This window comes from Arvicanthis niloticus, chromosome 1 (genome assembly GCF_011762505.2).
Source record: "Arvicanthis niloticus isolate mArvNil1 chromosome 1, mArvNil1.pat.X, whole genome shotgun sequence".
Lineage (NCBI taxonomy): Eukaryota > Metazoa > Chordata > Mammalia > Rodentia > Muridae > Arvicanthis > Arvicanthis niloticus.
The window spans coordinates 52,860,153-52,877,970 of record NC_047658.1 but is presented as its reverse complement, the minus strand read 5'-3'; the positions used below and the strand labels follow the sequence as shown (position 1 = coordinate 52,877,970).

The 17,818-nt window shown below is 41.8% G+C and overlaps 1 protein-coding gene across 5 annotated transcripts in view; it reads right to left on the bottom strand.

The window, feature by feature from the left end:
* The window catches only part of Pde8a (phosphodiesterase 8A), a 122,285-nt gene that overhangs the window by 53,542 nt on the left and 50,925 nt on the right, over window positions 1–17,818 (bottom strand). The window lies entirely within an intron of this gene.

Genomic DNA, 17,818 nt, shown 5'->3' with positions numbered 1-17,818 from the left:
CACACATACAAACACACAAACACAGGATATTTTGTAAGTTGTAGATTGTGGAAAAAATAGCAAAGGAGAAAAAAATTCTATCTGATATCTGTCTTTTGCTAGAGTGCTACAACTTTAAGGGATGTAATTACTGAGCATTGGTAGCACATGCCTTCAATCCCAGCACTTGGGAGGCAGAGGCAGGCAGACCTCTAAGTTTGAGGCCAGCCTGGTCTACAGAGTGAGTTCCAGGACAGCCAGAGCTACACAGAGAAACCCTGTCTCAAAAAAATCCAAAAGCCAGAAAGGGGGTTGGGGGAGGCAGAATATGCATACAGCAGGAAACAGGTACTAAGTCCTTTGCTTAAGGCCACAAGGCTAGGATGTGGCATGTTTGCCATTCTCTGTTTAGCTCCAGACCCCAAGATGCAAACTCAGAGTCACTGAAAGGTTTGTGTAGTCTATGCTTTCCACAAAGAAACCTAAGAGTGGGAGAAGTTGAGGCTGAAACACACACACACACACACACACACACACACACACACACACAAACACATATATACTGTACAAGTCTTCTAGAAAAAAAATATAGACATATATATTCTAATACATATTCTATACTAGACTTCTGTCCAGAAACAAAGCCTGGCCTAGAGCAAGAGATAGACTTTAGAATCTAACCTGAGGTTCTCTGTGCTGAAGAGATCCCCACCCCCTGGGTGAGGCTGTGATTCCATATATATAACAACCACCTAAAAACTAGATACTTCTATAAAGTATCTCCTGCCAATCACTCTTCTCAAGCCATAAACCAAGTACAAAAATATATAACAAAACATGCTTAAGTGACCCACATATAATTTTAACTATGAAAAGCTGATTGTCCTGGCTAGCTTTCTGTCCATTTTATATAAGCCAGGTCATTTGGGAAGAGACTTTTAATTGAGAAAATGCCTCCTGTAGGCAGCAAGTCTAAATTAGTGATTGATGTGAGAAGGCCCAGCCCATTGAGGCTGGTACCACCCCTGGCCTGACGGTTCTTGGTGCTATAAGAAAGCAAGCTAAGCAAACCAAGAGTGAGCAAGCCAATGAGCAGTGCTCTTCCATGCCTTCTGCATCAGTTCCTGCCCTGACCTTCCTGAATGATGGACTTGTAAGCTGTAAAGTAAAACAAACTCTTTCCTCCCCAAGTTACTTTTGGCCATGGTGTTTATCGCAGTGGTAGAAACACTAACTAGGACACCAATGTTCACTAATTATGAACCACGGATTAAGTTCCTGATCTGCCTTGTGATAATTTTGTTTATCAAAAGGTAATTCCTTTTGGAGGAGCAAAGATCACTATTTCAGACCTAAGACTGAAGAACAGAAAGCCTTCTGGAAAAGTGAAAGGTAAGGAGCCCAGGTGCAGGAGGAGCCATCTACTGTCCTGGGACGTGTCACCATGGGATACCATGGTAACAACGGGCACAAATGAATGATAAGCCTTTTTTTTTTTTTTTTTTTAAAGAGAATATGGTCCAGGACAGCCTAAATGACCGACTAGGGGAACATGGCAGTGTGGGAAACAGCAGGAAGCTGTTTCCTAAGCAATACTGCTCTGGTAAAATGTGTCTAGGATAATTCTGTACAGTTACTTTCAGTCAATTTCACTCGTAGTGCCAGCCTGCCAGACCTAACTCCTTGGCAGGCAGTGTGCACAGGTTTCTGGACCAATCTGAATATAAATGTCAGGAAAGAGCATGGTCATACAGGCCTCTTCCCTGCAAATCTCAGAAACTGGTGTTCCAATCACAACTGTTGCTTATGATCACTGACTTCTGACCAACCAGGTATCAGTAAAAACATTGTTATGGGCACATTTTTATCTATATACATTTACATTAAGAGTCACAGGGGGTTAAGAGTCCATAGTGTTCTTGCAGAGGACCTGAGTTTGGTTCCCAGCACTCAGATCAGGCAGCTTACAACCGCCTGTGACTCCAGCTCCAGGGGATCTATATGCTGCCCTGGCCTCCACGGGCACCTGCACTTACACAAGCACGCATGCCCACATTTTTAAAAAATTAAGTATCGGGGGCTGGAGAGATGGCTCAGTGGTTAAGAGAACTGACTGCTCTTCCAGAGGTCCTGAGTTCAATTCCCAGCAACCACATAGTGGCTCATCTGTAATGGGATCTGATGCCCCCTTCTGGTGTGTCTGAAGACAGCTACAGTGTTAAAAGTATTTTTAAAAATTAAATATCACAGTAGATCTCAAATTATCAAACTATATTTTTAAGGAACTAAAAAATACATTAGTAAAGCTTTCAGGAGAAAGCAAATAATAAAGATTAGTGTAGGTATAAAGTGAAATAAGAATAGACGATAGAAGGAACCAATAAAGTCAAGATATGATTATTAAGAAAAAAACACGTTGATGAACCTTTAGTTAGATAGACAAAAGGAAAAGAGAAGACTCAAATTACTAAATCCCAAATGAAAGTGGAGATATCACTTGAAATTATCTGGCAATAAAAATGATTATAGAAATACAATGAGGAATTATGCACCTTTATTTAATTATGTATAACCTGGATCTAACGGACACGTTTCTAGAAACACAAAATCTACTGAGATTAAATTACATCAATACAGAAAACCTGAATAGACAAAAATCCTAGGCTTGATGGCTTCATGGATGAATTCTAGCATTTAAAGAATTAATACCAATCTTCTTCAAAGTTTCCCAAACAACGAAAGAGATGGAAATATTTCCCAAGTTATCCTATAAATGTAGTATTACTCTGACACCCAAACCAGACAGAGATACGAGAAAATTCTCAACAAGTACTAGCAAACTCAAACCAGTAGCATATTAAATTGGTAACAGAGTGAGAAATTTGGTTTCTTTAAAAACACAGAAATGTTATAGAAATGTATTTTCATTTTAATCCCAGGTGTGGGCTATGAGGCTGCCGTAAATTGTCCACAGCAGCTGACTATGATTTGCTTCAGGCTCTAGCAGGAACATGATTTCAGCTGCAGATAGTTTCTGCAAGTGTATGACATCTGAAATTCTGGGGTCTCTTGAGAGGGTTATACAAATGCTAGAGCCCGGAGAGGGGTACAACAGCAATGGCTGCTGCTACTGATGACGGTGGTGGTGGTGGTGAAGATGGTGATGGTGACTGCTAACTGCTGGTTGCTGTTGCTGTGGTTTGTCTAGTGGTCATGTACAAAGAGATGAGGATAAGAAGAAACTGGATATCCTGACAGCAAAGACCAAACTTGCCCCAAGGAACTCAAAGTCCCTAATCAGTAAAGATATCAACACTCCCTTTCCCTTCTAGCCTTCTTCCTCTCCTACTTAGTGTTGGGATGTTGGAAAGGTGGAGTAAGGGTGCAGAAAGGTGGTAGAAAAGGAACCCACAAAGTAGCCCAAAGTCTGGTCACATGATCATACCTGGGCTGGCAGCTCAGTGGGTAAAGTGGTAGCTGCACAGGCATGAGTACCTGAGTTTGATACCAAGCATCCTCCTTAAAAAACAAAAAGCCAACACTGGAAAGGCAGACAGGTGAATCCCTAGTGCTCACTGGTCTAGACAAACTGATGAATCTATCTCATAAGGTGAGATGTTACCACACAACTCAGTGACCTGAGCTGGAGCCTCAGAACCCACAGAGAGGCAGAAGGAGAAAGGTACAGTCTGCTGAACTGTTCTATGACATAGTTCTTAGACAGCTAAATGTCTGCCTCTGCCCATGTGCGCATGCCCACACACAAATAGCAAATAAAAAGAATAACAAACAAGCAAACAAAACCCAAGTTGGACAGCTCCTGAAGAAAAACAGTGAGACTGACCTCTTCATGACAACATTGGTTAACCTGGAGTAACCAGCCATGATAAAGCCACAGCAAGCACACCCAGCAGGAAGAGAAAGGAAGCAGTTCTTCTAAAGTTAGGAACAAGGAGAGAAACCTGCTTCTACACGTTTGTTCAACGATCACTGAAGTTTCTAAACAATACAATTAGGCAAGGAAAATAAATGAGCCATTCAAAATAGAAAAGGAGAAAGTTATCTTTACTCACAGATACACAAACTTAAATAGATCCCACAAGAAAACTGCTAGGACTAGTGAAGGAATCCAGCAGCATACACGCTGTAAAAATCAATACGTTACTGTACTTAGTAACCGGAAAGGACACACTTGATAGAGAAGTGAAAAAAACATTCAGCTGGAGAGATGGCTGGGCTGGCAGATGCCTTCTGTGCCATGACTGAGGACCTCAGCTTGGATTTGTAGCATAGACAATTGGGCAAGTGGCGTACATTGATAACCCAAGTACTGGGTAGGGACAGCGAGACAAGTGGATCCTAGGGACTCACTTGCCAACCAGTTTAACTGAAATAGTAAGCTCCAGGTTCAGGGAGACAGCATCTTAAAAAAAAAAAAAAAAAAAAAGTAGAAAAGCTGGGTGTGGCGGCACAAACCTTTAATCAATCCCACTCTACACAGTGAGTTCCAGGCCAGCCAGAACTATACAGGGCTATACAGTATAATGAGGAGAAAAAGGAGGAGGAAGAAGAGGAGGAGTAGGAAGAGGAGGAGGGTGACAGAGGCAGTACCAACTGAGACCTCCAGTGTTAATACAAATACACACTCGTGCACGCTCTCACACACACAATCACACACAATCACACACACCACATACACACCAAAAACTTTTCACTAAATGCAAACACATCTCATGTTTATAGATTAAAAGACAACATTACTAAGATGCCAATGCTACCTAAAGCAATCTACATAGTCATCAGGGTCCTTATTAAAATCTCAATGATTTTCCTTTCTTTTCTTTTTGGCAGAAAGAGAAATGTACATTCTAGAACTCATATGGAAACTCAGGAGATTGCTCATAGCCAAAACCATCTTGCAAATGAATGAATGAATGACCTACAAGACTGATATTTCCTAATTTCAAAACTTAATACAAAACTACAGCAGTCAAAGTGAAGTGATGCTGGCGTAGACAGATACTGAGATGAACAGAGAGGCTAGAGAGAGATCTAGCACACATTCTCAAATCTTTAACAAAGATGCCAAGACAACTCACAGGAAAGAAGACAGTCTTTTTAACAAATGATGACGTAACTGGACACTCAGACACAAGTAAGGAAGTTGGTGCTTGCCTAAAGCCATGGTCAAACACTAACAAAGCTAAGGACCTAAGTAAGATACAAAATGTAAACTCATAGAAGAAAGCAGAACAAAAGCACTCCATCCTGGATTTGGCAACAATGTGTCAGATGTGACATTAGAGAAACAAGCAGCAGCAAGAAAAATGTGCAACAAAAGACAATACTGACAGAGTCAGGTAGGTGACTCACCTGAGGAGAGAAAATATTTGCAAATCATTTGATAAGATTTTTGAGACCCAAAGCATAAGGAACACAACAGTTCAACTGACCCTGACTAAAATGTCCTCTTCCAACTTAAGCAGGCACCAAACATGTATACATGTGGGCAAAACACTAACATGTAAAATAAAGTCAGTAACTCTAATAAAAGCTTTCTTTTAAAAAAGGGTAAAGAACTCCCATAGACATTTCTCAAAGGAGATATAAAAATAAGAAATGCAAGCAAAGATGTTCAACATTACCAATCATTTTTAAAATGTAAATTTTTAAAGAGTGATTGTCTTAGTGGTTAATAGCCCTTACTACTCTTCCAGAAGTCCTAGGTTGGATACCCAGAAGCCACAGATGGTGGCTCACAACCATCTGTAGCTCCAATTCTAAGGAATCCAACACACTCTTTGAGCCTCTGCAGGCATACATGTGGTGCACATACATGTGTGGCAGCAAACACATACATAACAGAAATAAATCTTAAAATTGACTTAAAATATGGAAATTAAAAGTACAAGATATCACCTCACTCTTATTAATATGGCAACAAGTTTTTAAAGCAAAAACTAAGTGTCCATGAGGGTGTAGAGAATGTGGGAAACCTGAGCACTGTTGGTAGAAATATAAAATGGCCCCGCTACAGTGGAAAAGAGTATGGCAACTCCACAAAGATCAAAAATAGGACTATCATATGATCTACCTGCTCCATTTCTGGCTTATGCTCAAAAGCACTGAAAGCAGTAATTGGAACAGAGAACTGTGCACTCATGTTTACAGCAGAGTCAGTCAGCATAGCTGACACATGGAAGCGACCTAAATAGCCATTAGGTGAGTGGACAAGCAGATAGATGCACATAAATGCAACAGAATGTCCAAGCTGATCAAGGAAAGAAATGCTGACATGCTTTAACATGGAAGAACCTTGGGGATAGGACAGTAAGTGAAATACAGTCATGAAAGGATCAACTCTTCATGGTTATACTTACAAGATTTTTAGGAGCAATCAATACCACAGAGAAAGCAAGGGAGGGCTCCTTGGGGGTGGGGAATAGGACACTGATACTGGATGGATTAGGTTTTTAAGTTCTGAAGATGGGTGGTGGTGATGAGTGCATATTATGAATTTTGTTTAATGCCTCTGAACTGCACATTTAAAAATAAAGTAATAAGTTTTATGGCTGTTTTATGACACTTTTAGAAACCAGAGGAGGGGGACTAGTTTATGCAGTTACTCTCTCCACACAGTAAGAAGGGAAGCAAAGGGCCAGAGACCAGTGTGAATAATGAATTCTTATTTGTTGCTTTTTACGAGTGAAATTTAAAGCAAGAAATGAATGAAAGGCCAACAAACAAACAACAGAGACTGACATGCTGACAGCTGTGTAGGAACTACTCAGCAGGGGTAAAGACAGAGGTCACCTTCATGCTCTACAGGATAGAGCAGTTTCATAACAAAGTACAAAAGCACCAATAGCACAGATGCTTCTGCTACACAAGGCAGAGCAGTTACCAAGCTCTGTGTCCTGTGCTTCAGCTGTCAGCCCCTGACAGACAGTGCTGGTGAATTCTGCTATAAAGGGTCAAGTAAAGAAACACAGTTTAAGCAGGTGTGTGTGTGTGTGTGTGTGTGTGTGTGTGTGTGTGTGTGTAATTTCTCCACAACATGATGATTGTAACAGATGATCTAAAACCTTAAAAACAGTCATCAAGTCAAAACTCTGGTTATTCTCCAACCACAGTGGAGTGAACCAGAAACTAAGAAGGAAGGCTGAGGACTTAGGGATGCAACTCTGTGAGGAAGCATAGGTCTGGTCTCAATACTAGTTCCAAAAGAAGTACACAAAAACATGAGTCTAAGTAAAAGCAGCAAACCTCCATCGATGCAACAGCTTTATTTTGTTTTAGAAGGCAACTATGCTCACCACTATGGCAGCCATGCATTAGCTTTGTTTTTGAGATAGGGTCTTGCTAGACCATTCCTGCCAGCCTGAAACTCTCAACCTAAGTAGCCTCAAACTCATGACCTTCATGCTTCAGACTCCAGAATGTTGGGATCCCAAATGTTGGGCTTTTATTTTTTGTTATTATTTATTTTTAAGATTTCTTTTACTGGAGCTAGAGAGGTGGCTCAGGAGTTAAAAGCACTTACTGCTCTTACTGGGGCCCCTGTCTTGGTTCCCAGCACTCACATGGTGGCTTTGCTGTTCTAGGGATCCAATGCCCCTCCTTCTGATCTCCATTGGCACTGAAAACACATGGTACACAAACACACACAAGCAAAAACAGCCAGGTATATAAAATATAAATTTTTAATTAAAGAAGAGAGATTTCTTTTACTACATATTGATGTGTCTGTGTGCAGGCATACAGGGGACTATGGAGGTCGGAAGAGGACATCAGATACTCTGGAGATGAAAGTACAGGTGGCTGTAAGCTGTATAACATGTGGTCTGGGTGCTAGGAACCAAATTTGGGTCTTCTGTAATAGTAAGTACTCTTAACTACTGAGCCATCACTCCAACACCCATACCGTAAACATTTAAAATATTGATTTGCATTAACTATTCCTAAATCAGAAAGTGGGAAATATGTACATAGAGATTACTTGAAAACATTGTGCAATAAAATTTATAGGAAATTATTACATTACATTCAGAGGCAATAATCACACTTAAATTTTCTAGAGCTAGCTTTGTATGGTTGGTGCACACCTATAATCCCAATATTTGGGAGGCTGAGATAGGAGGGTTGTGAGTTTGTGGCTAACTTGGTCTACACAGAGAAACTCAGTGTATTAAATAAGTAAGCACACTGAGCTGTCGGATCACTGGGGCCAGCTAGATGGGTCCGGGTAAAGGCACTAACATTGGTGTTAAGTAATGATTATGCTTATGTAAACATAAAGCCTGACCACCTGAGCCCAATCCCTGGGAAGCACGTGGTGGAAGGAGAGAACTGATTCCCAAAGCTGCTCTCTGACCGCCACCTGTGTGCTGTGCCACACATGTGCTTACACATAGCTAATGAGTAAATGTATGTTTTTAAGAAAAAAGCTGCTGGGTGTGGTGGCACACACCTTCAGTCTAGCACTGGGGAGGCAGAGGCAAGCAGATCTTTATGAGTTCGAAACTAGCCTGGTCTACATCACTATTTCCAGGCCAGCCAGGGCTATATAGTAAAACCTTGTCTCAAAAAAAAAAAAAAAAAAAAAGTAAAAAGTTAAAAAATTTGGCTTCCTAGATACTTTAGGCTCTGGGTTCAATCCCCTGCATTCCAAAGAAAAGAAAATGGGAAGAAAGAAGAAGGAAGGGTAAGGGGGACAGGTGGGGGAAGGGTGAGAGGAGGATGGTAGGCAGATTGCTTAAGAAAATTATAAGAAAATCAAAGTTATCAATTAATAAAATGTTTAAGTGCTAATGCTTAGAGAAAATGCATAAGTAAAACACATAGCTGGACCTGATGTCATGCCTGTAATCCTAGTACCTAGGGGCCTAGGAGGGAGGTAGGATTCAGAGTTCAAGCCAGCTCAGCCTATTTAGTGTGATCCTGTCTCAAAAAAAAACAAAACAAAACAAAACAAAAAAACACAAAATAAAATAAATTTACTTTGATAAGTCAAGCTGAGAGTCAAGATAGAAGCATGGAGGCAAATGACACTGAGTGCACAACCCACTCCAGAAGCTGGCAAGCAGCAATGGGGAGACAGACAGACAGACAGACAGACAGGTCCCTGAGTTCCAGGCCAGTACGGTCTACAGGCAAGTTCAGGAAAACCACGGCTAGAGAGAAACCTTGTCTCAAAAGCAAACTGCTCAGTGGTTTACAGTGCTTACTGCTCTTGTTACTGAGGGCCTAGATTTGGTTCCTAGCACATTGTGGCTTGCAACTGCCTTTAATTCCAATTTCAGAGGATCTGACACCACCTTCCTGCCTCTGTAGGCTCCTACATAAATGTATAAACACACTCACATATATAAACATACATTTTTTATAAAAATCTTTGAAAAAGTTGGTGAAATAACTTTTATCAAAGAAGCCATAACTATATGGTCTCAACTTATAAACCTAACCCATCCACCAGAGTAACTTTGAAAAATAAAGAGAGTAATATGTTTACTCTTTAAAAGATTTAAGATCAAATTTCAGACACTCTAAAGTTCTAGCAGCATCATTTTAAAAGGCCCATGTTTCAGCAAATACATTTGACTTATTGACTTAACTAGGCTGTGTTTAGCTCTACATCCTGTCTACAGGGAATGTCCGGATCTTAGGCCCTCTGTGAGCAGAATATCAGTCCAGCCAGACAATCAGACAACTACTCACCCCTGTGCCCATCTCCTTCCCCACCATTACCACCTAACAAAAAAATAACCTCCACCAGCAAATCTGATGACATCACTCAGTAAGCAGATGTAAGGGACAGGTCCTCAGCATAAACACCTTCCTGTCTGCTCCAGAAAAGGGAGGGACCACTGGATTTCCTGCCTCCATCCTTTTCTCGAGCCTCAAAATCAAAATCAAACTGACTTAGTACTTTAGGTCACAGCCCCTTTAATTTAGGTTTGACATTACTACTTATAATAAAATAGTCATTTTCCAAATCAATTTTAATAACATAGTTTTCATTTTATCTTTCAGCTTCAAATGTAGCTGACACTTTTAGATTGTTTTTAGATAATAAGAAACAACAGTATGTTCAAGAGTTGTGTCCTACAATGCCTTTAACCACTGTAGCAGAGAAGCAGAGGGAGGCAGATTTCTGAGTTCGAGGCCAGCTACAGAGCAAGTTCCAGGACAGCCTGAGCTACACAGAGAAGCCCTATCTCTAAAAACCACTACTAACAACAATAAAGAGTGTGTCTTAATTTGTGTTTTATTATTGTGATCCAAACTGTAAACATGCCAGCTGTGGTGGTGGCAGCACACCCCTTTGACCCCAGCAGCACTTGGGAAGCAGAGGCAGGTGGATCTCTGTAAGTTCGAGGTGAGTTTGGTCTACAGAGTGAGTTCCAAGACAGTCAGGACTACACAGAGAAATCCTGTCTCAAAAAACCAAAAACCATGACCAAAGTACTTTGTGGGGAAAGGATAGGGTTTAGTTCACCAAGAAGTTTGCAGTTCGGCAGGAACTCAAGGCAGGAATTGCAGCAGAGACTATAGAGGGAGGCTATCGACCAGCTTGCTCTCCATGGCTAGCTCAGCTTACTTTATCAAACAACCCAGGACCGTCTGCTGAGGGGAAGAACCACCTAGTGGGCTGGCCCCTCCCACATCAACCATCAGTCAAAACCACCACTAACAGATTTCCCTACAGGCCAGTGTTAGAGAGGCATTTTCCTCTTCCCAGACACAAATTGTCAGTTTGTGTCAAGTTGACAAAATATTAGTCACAAATTAATATGATTAATTATACAAGTTACTGAAGACAAGTGTGGTGGTACACACCTGTAACCTGAAGCATTCAGGAGATAAAAGGATGAAGAGTTCAAAGCCAGCCTTGATTACATAGTGAGTTTGAGGCTAGCCTGGGCTACAGGAGTCCCTGTCTGAAAACAAAACAAAAATCAGATTTTTGAGTTTAGTCTTTTAGATTTTAAATATTTTTTAATTTATTAAGATTTATTGTTTTCAGCAGGAGCAGGGGCTGTCTCTGATTCTGTTGCCAGCCTTTGGATCCCTTTCCCCTGACTGGGCTGCCTTGTCTACGCTCAATAGGAGATGTGCCTAGTCCTACTGCAACTTGATATGTCAAGGTGGGTTGATATCCATGGGAGGCCTCCCCTTCTGAGGAGAAAGGTGGGGAAGGGAAAGGAAGGGACTGGGCAGAGGGATGGGATAGGAAGCTGTGATCAGGATGTAATGTTAGTTAGTTAGTTAGTTAATTTTAATTTAAAAAAAGATTTGTTTTTAAAAGATTGTAAAATTGGGGCAGCAAGATGGCCCCATAGGTCAAATGCATACCCTGAAGGCCTGATGGCCTGAGCTTAATCCTCAGGACCAGGTAAAGGTAGAAAAAGAACTGAATCTACAAATTTGTCCTTTGATCTCCATACGGATGCCATGACACATAAACAAATACACACAATTAAAATTTAAGACTATGTGGTGGCACATGCCTTTAACCCCAGCACTTGGGAGGCAGCAGGCAAATCTCTGTGAGTTCCAAGACAGCCAGAGCTATATAATGAGGCCCTGTTTCTAAATACATACCTACTTATAAACACACACACACACACACACACACACACACACAGTAATACTAGAGTGTCAGAAAACAAAGACATATATTTGTATCCTAACAACTTAAAATATTTTTCGACAAATATGCCTGATTAGAAATGCCAAGAATTGGGCTAGAGAGATAGCTTAGCAGTTAAGAGTGCTGGCTGCTTGTCCAGAGGTCCTAAGTTCAATTCCCAGCAACCACATGGTAGCTCACAACCATCTGTAACACGATCCGATGCCCTTTTCTGTCTGATCCTCTCTTCTGTCATTCAGGCATAAATGCAAATAAAGTGCTATTATACATAAATAAAACTTTTTAAATGACAAAAATAATTATTAGTTTTGATGAACCATATCAGATGTTTTTTTGAATATCTGACTGACTTAATAGTGGTTACATGTGACACTTGAAGGCAAGCCTGTTATGAGTTGAGGACTTGAAGTAAAAAGGGAAAGCAGGGGTATGGCACACACCTGCAATCCCAACACTTGGGAGGTTTCAGGACGATTGCCTGAAGTCTGAGGCCAGGGTGGACTACATAGCAGGATCCTAGAGAGGGAGAGGGAGTGGGAGAAGGAAAGGGGAAGCAGGGAGCGGGAGGGAAGACAGTAATCCCAATGCTTTAGAAATGTCTACTCCTGTAACTTTCTCTCCTATCCCTTGCCTGCTTTTATTTTTTCTTCTTAGGTCCCAATCACCATTGAGACAGCACGCATTTACTATGCTCTGAACATAGTACGTAGCCAAGGGTAACCCTGAGCTTCTTGGGGATTCTCAAGCTTCAACCTCCTAAGTGCTCAGATTACCAATGCCAGGGACAGAACAGAGGCTTTCATACATACTAGGCAAATACAACCCATGCCCAAACTCTTACTCTGTAAGTTAAGTTCATTAACTCCACTTTAGCGATGAAGAAACTGAAGTTTAGAACTGAACAAGCAAGTAACTGGGAAGCAACAATTGCAGGAACAAAACTTAATTCTGTCTGCATTTAATTTCTGTAGTTCTTTCATGTTCTATAGGGCAAGGTCTTAAATCACCTAATCTATATCAAGATGAAATAAGAAACTGGCCTATAGCCCTTACCTATTTGACAAATTGTAACTGAGCATATGTACTGTGCCCAAGGATTTTCCTAGGCTTTGGAGATCAACAGAGACCATAGTGGATAGGTAATACCTCTACAGGGAGAGCTGTGCTTCTGAGAACTTGGCTGCTATAATGAATGAGAGGTTGAGGAGGGCCTCCCTGGGACAATGCTGTGGAAGTGAAAGCTGAATGACCAAGCGCCAGCCAGTGAAGAGTAGCAGGGAGAGGGCGTATGGGAACCGGGTGAGGCACTAGAAGTCAGGAGATGAGGCCCTAGGTAAGCAGAGGTCATATCAAACAGAGCTTTGTAAGCCAAGACATCTGCATTTTACTCTAAATTTCATGAAAAGCTACAGGATATTATTATAAAGTAGCCATACAGTCTGATCTATTTGTTATTAATTTTTTCATGCAATATATCGATCATATTCTTTGTCCTTCTATGGTATAGTCTGACTTTAACAAAATAAAAGTCCCTTTGGTTGTCTATGGAGAATAGGCTGTCGGAAGGTAAGAACAGAGAGGCAACCAGAGAGGCGACCAGAGAGGAAGTGGGGGCCTGGCCTAGCAGTTGCCATGGAGATGGTATGGCTTTGGGGTGTGGAACTGACATAATCAGGACTTGCTGATGAAAATACAGGATCTGAAACCACTGGTTCCTAGACCAAAGCTCTGATATCAAAGTGTGGAAATCTGCCATTCTGCTAGGCATCCTAGTAGATGATGTGAGTTTCCTTGGTCCTTGCCAGATCTACCCACAAGATGGCATAAGAACTATCCTGAGGCAAATTCCAGGTGCTTTCCCAGGACCTTCTCCCATCTTAACAGCCATCCTGTCCCCCTAATTCCTTTTTTCTCCATTTACCTGTTGCCACTTTTCCTCTCAGTCAACTTCAATGGCAAATATTTACTGCAAGTCTTTTATGTCATCTCATTCAAATTCAGATTCAAAGAACTTCATGCTAGAGTGAAGCCATTCAGGTCCTTCCCCTAGAAGCTACAGTGCTGAGCAAACAAAGTGTCTGGATTAAATGAATTATTTCAGGTGCTCAACACAGTGCCTGACAGTGAGTAACTGAATATTTACAGCAAAGACATTCTAAGAGAGTTTGGCTATGAACTGTAATTCTTTATGCAAACACATTATAAGGCATTTTATAAACAGTATTTTCCTAGAGAGATAGTTCTTTTCTATGACTAAGGCAATAACTTCTAATAAAAGCCATTAAGTTCATAATGTGGAATATTATACAAAATGGAATCTCAACTTTAGAAACGTTAATGCATTTGTTATAGGAGACAACTAAAGGCTTTCCAGAAATATTAAAGTAAAATCAGCTTCGAGAGTAAATTTTTCTATTAAGAATGAACCCATTAATAAAAATGGAAGCAGGGCTACAGAGACGGCATAGCAGTTAAAGCAATTATTGCCTTGCTGAAGACTAATGTTCAGACCTCAGAAAACCACATGATGACTCATACCATTTGTAACTCTAGTTCCAGGGCCTCCAATGCCAACCCCCAACCTCATAGACACCAGGCACACATATGGTGCACAGACAAACAGACAGGCAAAGTACCCATACTCATAAAATAAACAAATCTTTAAAAACAAACACACAGCCGGGCAGTGGTGGCACACACCTTTAATCCCAGCACTTGGGAGGCAGAGGCAGGCGGGTTTCTGGGAGGCCAGCCTGGTCTACAGAGTGAGTTCCAGGACAGCCAGGGATACACAGAGAAACCCTGTCTCGAAAAACAAACAAACAAACAAACAAAAAAACTAACCAACCAAACAAACAAACAAACAACAAAAAATGGGAAGTTTGTTGTAGGATGATCAGATCCCATGACAGTAAGAGCTGAGAACGCTCAGATACAGTAGGGGAATCTGAGATGCAATGCCCTGAAGTGCAGCCTAGAAGCTACCCATGATCCCTAAAAAGTGCAAAGGGGTCACCGGCTTATGGTCTTGTCAGATAAAAAAGAAGAATTTACAGGTCCCCCCAGAGATGGAAAATCCTGCTATTTATGGATTTCTCACCAAGGGAAACAGAACACAGCAGAAATAGACCGTCTGGATATTGAAGGAGCATACTCCTGATAGTCAATTCACAAGTCAGCACCAGATGTGGTAGTGCAAGCGTGTAATCTCAGCACTGGTGAAGCTGAGACAGGAGGATTCGAGGCCAATCTGAGATACACAGTGCTTTCAATGACCCTGTCTCCAAACAACAGAAAGAATGGTAATAATAAAAACAAAAAACAAACATTTTCTTCTCTCCCCCTGCCTCATGATTTCAGGCACATTTACACTTGTCAGTCATGTATATGAACCACTATTGAATCAAGGATTCTCAGGTCTTACTGCCAGGGGATCTGGTCATCCTACAACAGACTTCCCATACAGCAGTGAGCCTCACTCACAAGGTTCTACAGTGGCGGGCTACCCACCTTAAAGAATATGTTTAAGACAAATTACAAAACCCCTAGCCTTCTGACAGCAAAGGGAGCCTGGGGTTTTCAAGGCTAGCTAATAAGGCTCAATGAGATACAAGGCAGATTACACAGAGAGTGGCCCTGAATGTGGAGGTTGTAGGTGAGCAGGCCCTGGCTCTCATGTCTGCTGTGCCATGGCAGTAGCACAGATGAGGGAGAAATGTCCTCCTCCCCTAACCTCATCCCTTGCCACCTATGGCAGTTGGGAGAGTTGGCCCATGACAGTGGGAGAACTGGCCATGTCCCTCACCAGATGTAACACTCTGTAGAGTGGACCCTGCATCTTGCCTGGGCAGCAGGGTAGAGCTGGCCCTAACTGCAGGGCATGGAGTGGAAGAGTGTGTGTGTGTGTGTGTGTGTGTGTGTGTGTGTGTGTGTGTGTGTGTGTATGTGTGTATGTGTGTGTGTGTGTGTGTGTGTGTGTGTGTGTGTGTGTGTTAGGGGGATTGCCAGTGAACAGTCCCAAGTCAGGCTGACTAGCTCAGATTCCTCTCAAACCCAAATCCAGGGTTTTGAATTGGCCTACCCAAGTCTACTCCACAGATAACTGCTGAAATGTACAAAGAAGAATCTGGTCCTACGGATCCAAAACTACAGGATCTCCATGACACTGGGTGACTTCAGGCTATCCAACAGGAGTCCCAGTGAGGTTCCAGTTTTAGTAGAGTAGCAGAAGCCAGAGGCCTCCTACCAGACTAACAAGTCATTGCAATGAGCATTTGTAAGCAAAGAAGTGTGTCCAAAAGGGGATACCGTGAGACACACTGGGACACACTCTAGCTTCCGCTACGACATGCTTTTTTCTCTTTTGTGGGGGGATTTTACATGGATGAAGAGTGGGTACAATAGGAGGGAGAGATGAGTGGTATTGGGATGTATGATGTAAAATTTGCAAGGAACCAATAAAAGTTTTTAAAAAAAATAATAAATGACTCCTGGTTGAAATTTTCAATAAGAACATGTTTAATAAGACAAATTACAAAACACACATGCACACACAAAATGCTTGTAGCTGTATTGCCAAACTATGACCCAGAAGTAGTAAGCCTGTGCCTATTCACAAAAGGGAACATGCAAAAATCTCTGTCCAGAGTTATGGGTGACAGCAGCCAGTTGTGGAATTTGAAGTCTAGTTAGCTGGGGGGGGGGGGGGGGGACACATGGATCTTAAAAACAACTGCCTTGTGAAAAGAAGAAAAACAATGAGGCTAGTAATACAATGTCATCTAATAAATTAAAACTGTGTAAGCACTGGCCTGGGGTAAAGGCTAAGTCAGTAAAAGGCTGTGCAAGCATGAGGAACCAAGCCTGGATCCCCAGCAGCCTATAGAGGATCTCTGTGTGGTGGTGTACACACCTAGGACTGGGAAGGTGATCCAGGAGGATTCCAGGGCTTGCTAGACAGTCTATCAAAATTGGCAAACTCCAAGTTCATTGTGAGAGACCCTATCTCAAAAGATAAGGTCAAACCAGGTATGGTGGACCATGTCTTTAATCTCAGCACTAGGGAGGTAACAGGAAGTGGATCTCACTGAGTTCCAAGCCACAGAAAGCTCCAGGCCCAGAGGACAATACAATACCCTGATAAAAGAAAAGAGGAGAGGGAGAGGGAGGGAGGGAGGAAGGGAGGGAGGGAGGGAGGGAGGGAGGGAGGGAGGGAGAGAGAGAGAGAGAGAGAGAGAGAGAGAGAGAGAGAGAGAGAGAGAGAGAAGGTGCAGAGTAATGGGTGAAGACCATTATCAGTTCTGTGCTCTTCACGTGTGCTCACATGTGCACACACAGAAGTACCTACATACGCATAAACCACACACATAAACACTTAAGATATACTTTATAAAAACACATTAAAACAAAGTACTGTACCAAGCACATTGGAATGGGTGCCCACGGGAAACACAAAAGAAAGTGAGTCAAGAATCACAAACAAAAGAAAGTGGCTTTAATGCAGGATTTACAACAACCATTACCTCAGGTACTTCTCGGTTCTGTGGTAGCACATCCTCTTTCAGTCCCCCTCAAATGCACAGGACTAACATGGTGCATTAGTAGTTACTACCCTGCTGCATGCCAGATCACCAGAACCTACTCACCATTAAACTAGAATTTATGCCTGTCTCCCTTTCCCTGCCTACTCCCCACACAGAGCCCAGCATCCATCATTCTACTCTGTGCTTCTGAGTTCTGCCTCTTTAGATAGAAGTGAGATCTTTTTTATGGTATTTGTCTGCCTTATTTTGCTCAGCATATTATCTCCTAGGTCCATCTATATTATCACAAATGGCAGGATTTCCTGCTTTTTAAGGACTGGGTGATACTCCATTGTGTATACAGACTATATTCTTTAATCCATCCATTCCTTCATTAGTGGGCCCTTCAATGTTTCCACACCTTAGCTACTGTGAATAATTCTGCAGTGAAGATAGGCATGCAGCTATCTTCAGCAATCACTAATTCCAGTTCCTTTGAGTATATATCCAGAAGTGAGGCTGCTGGGTTCCAGTGTTTCCAAAGTGTTAGACTAATTTACAATGTCTCCAACAGTGTCTAATCTTTTCCTCCACATCTGAGCCAACACTTAACCATTCATCCTTCAGGTAATAGCCAGTCTAATAATAGTTCACTATGGTTGCA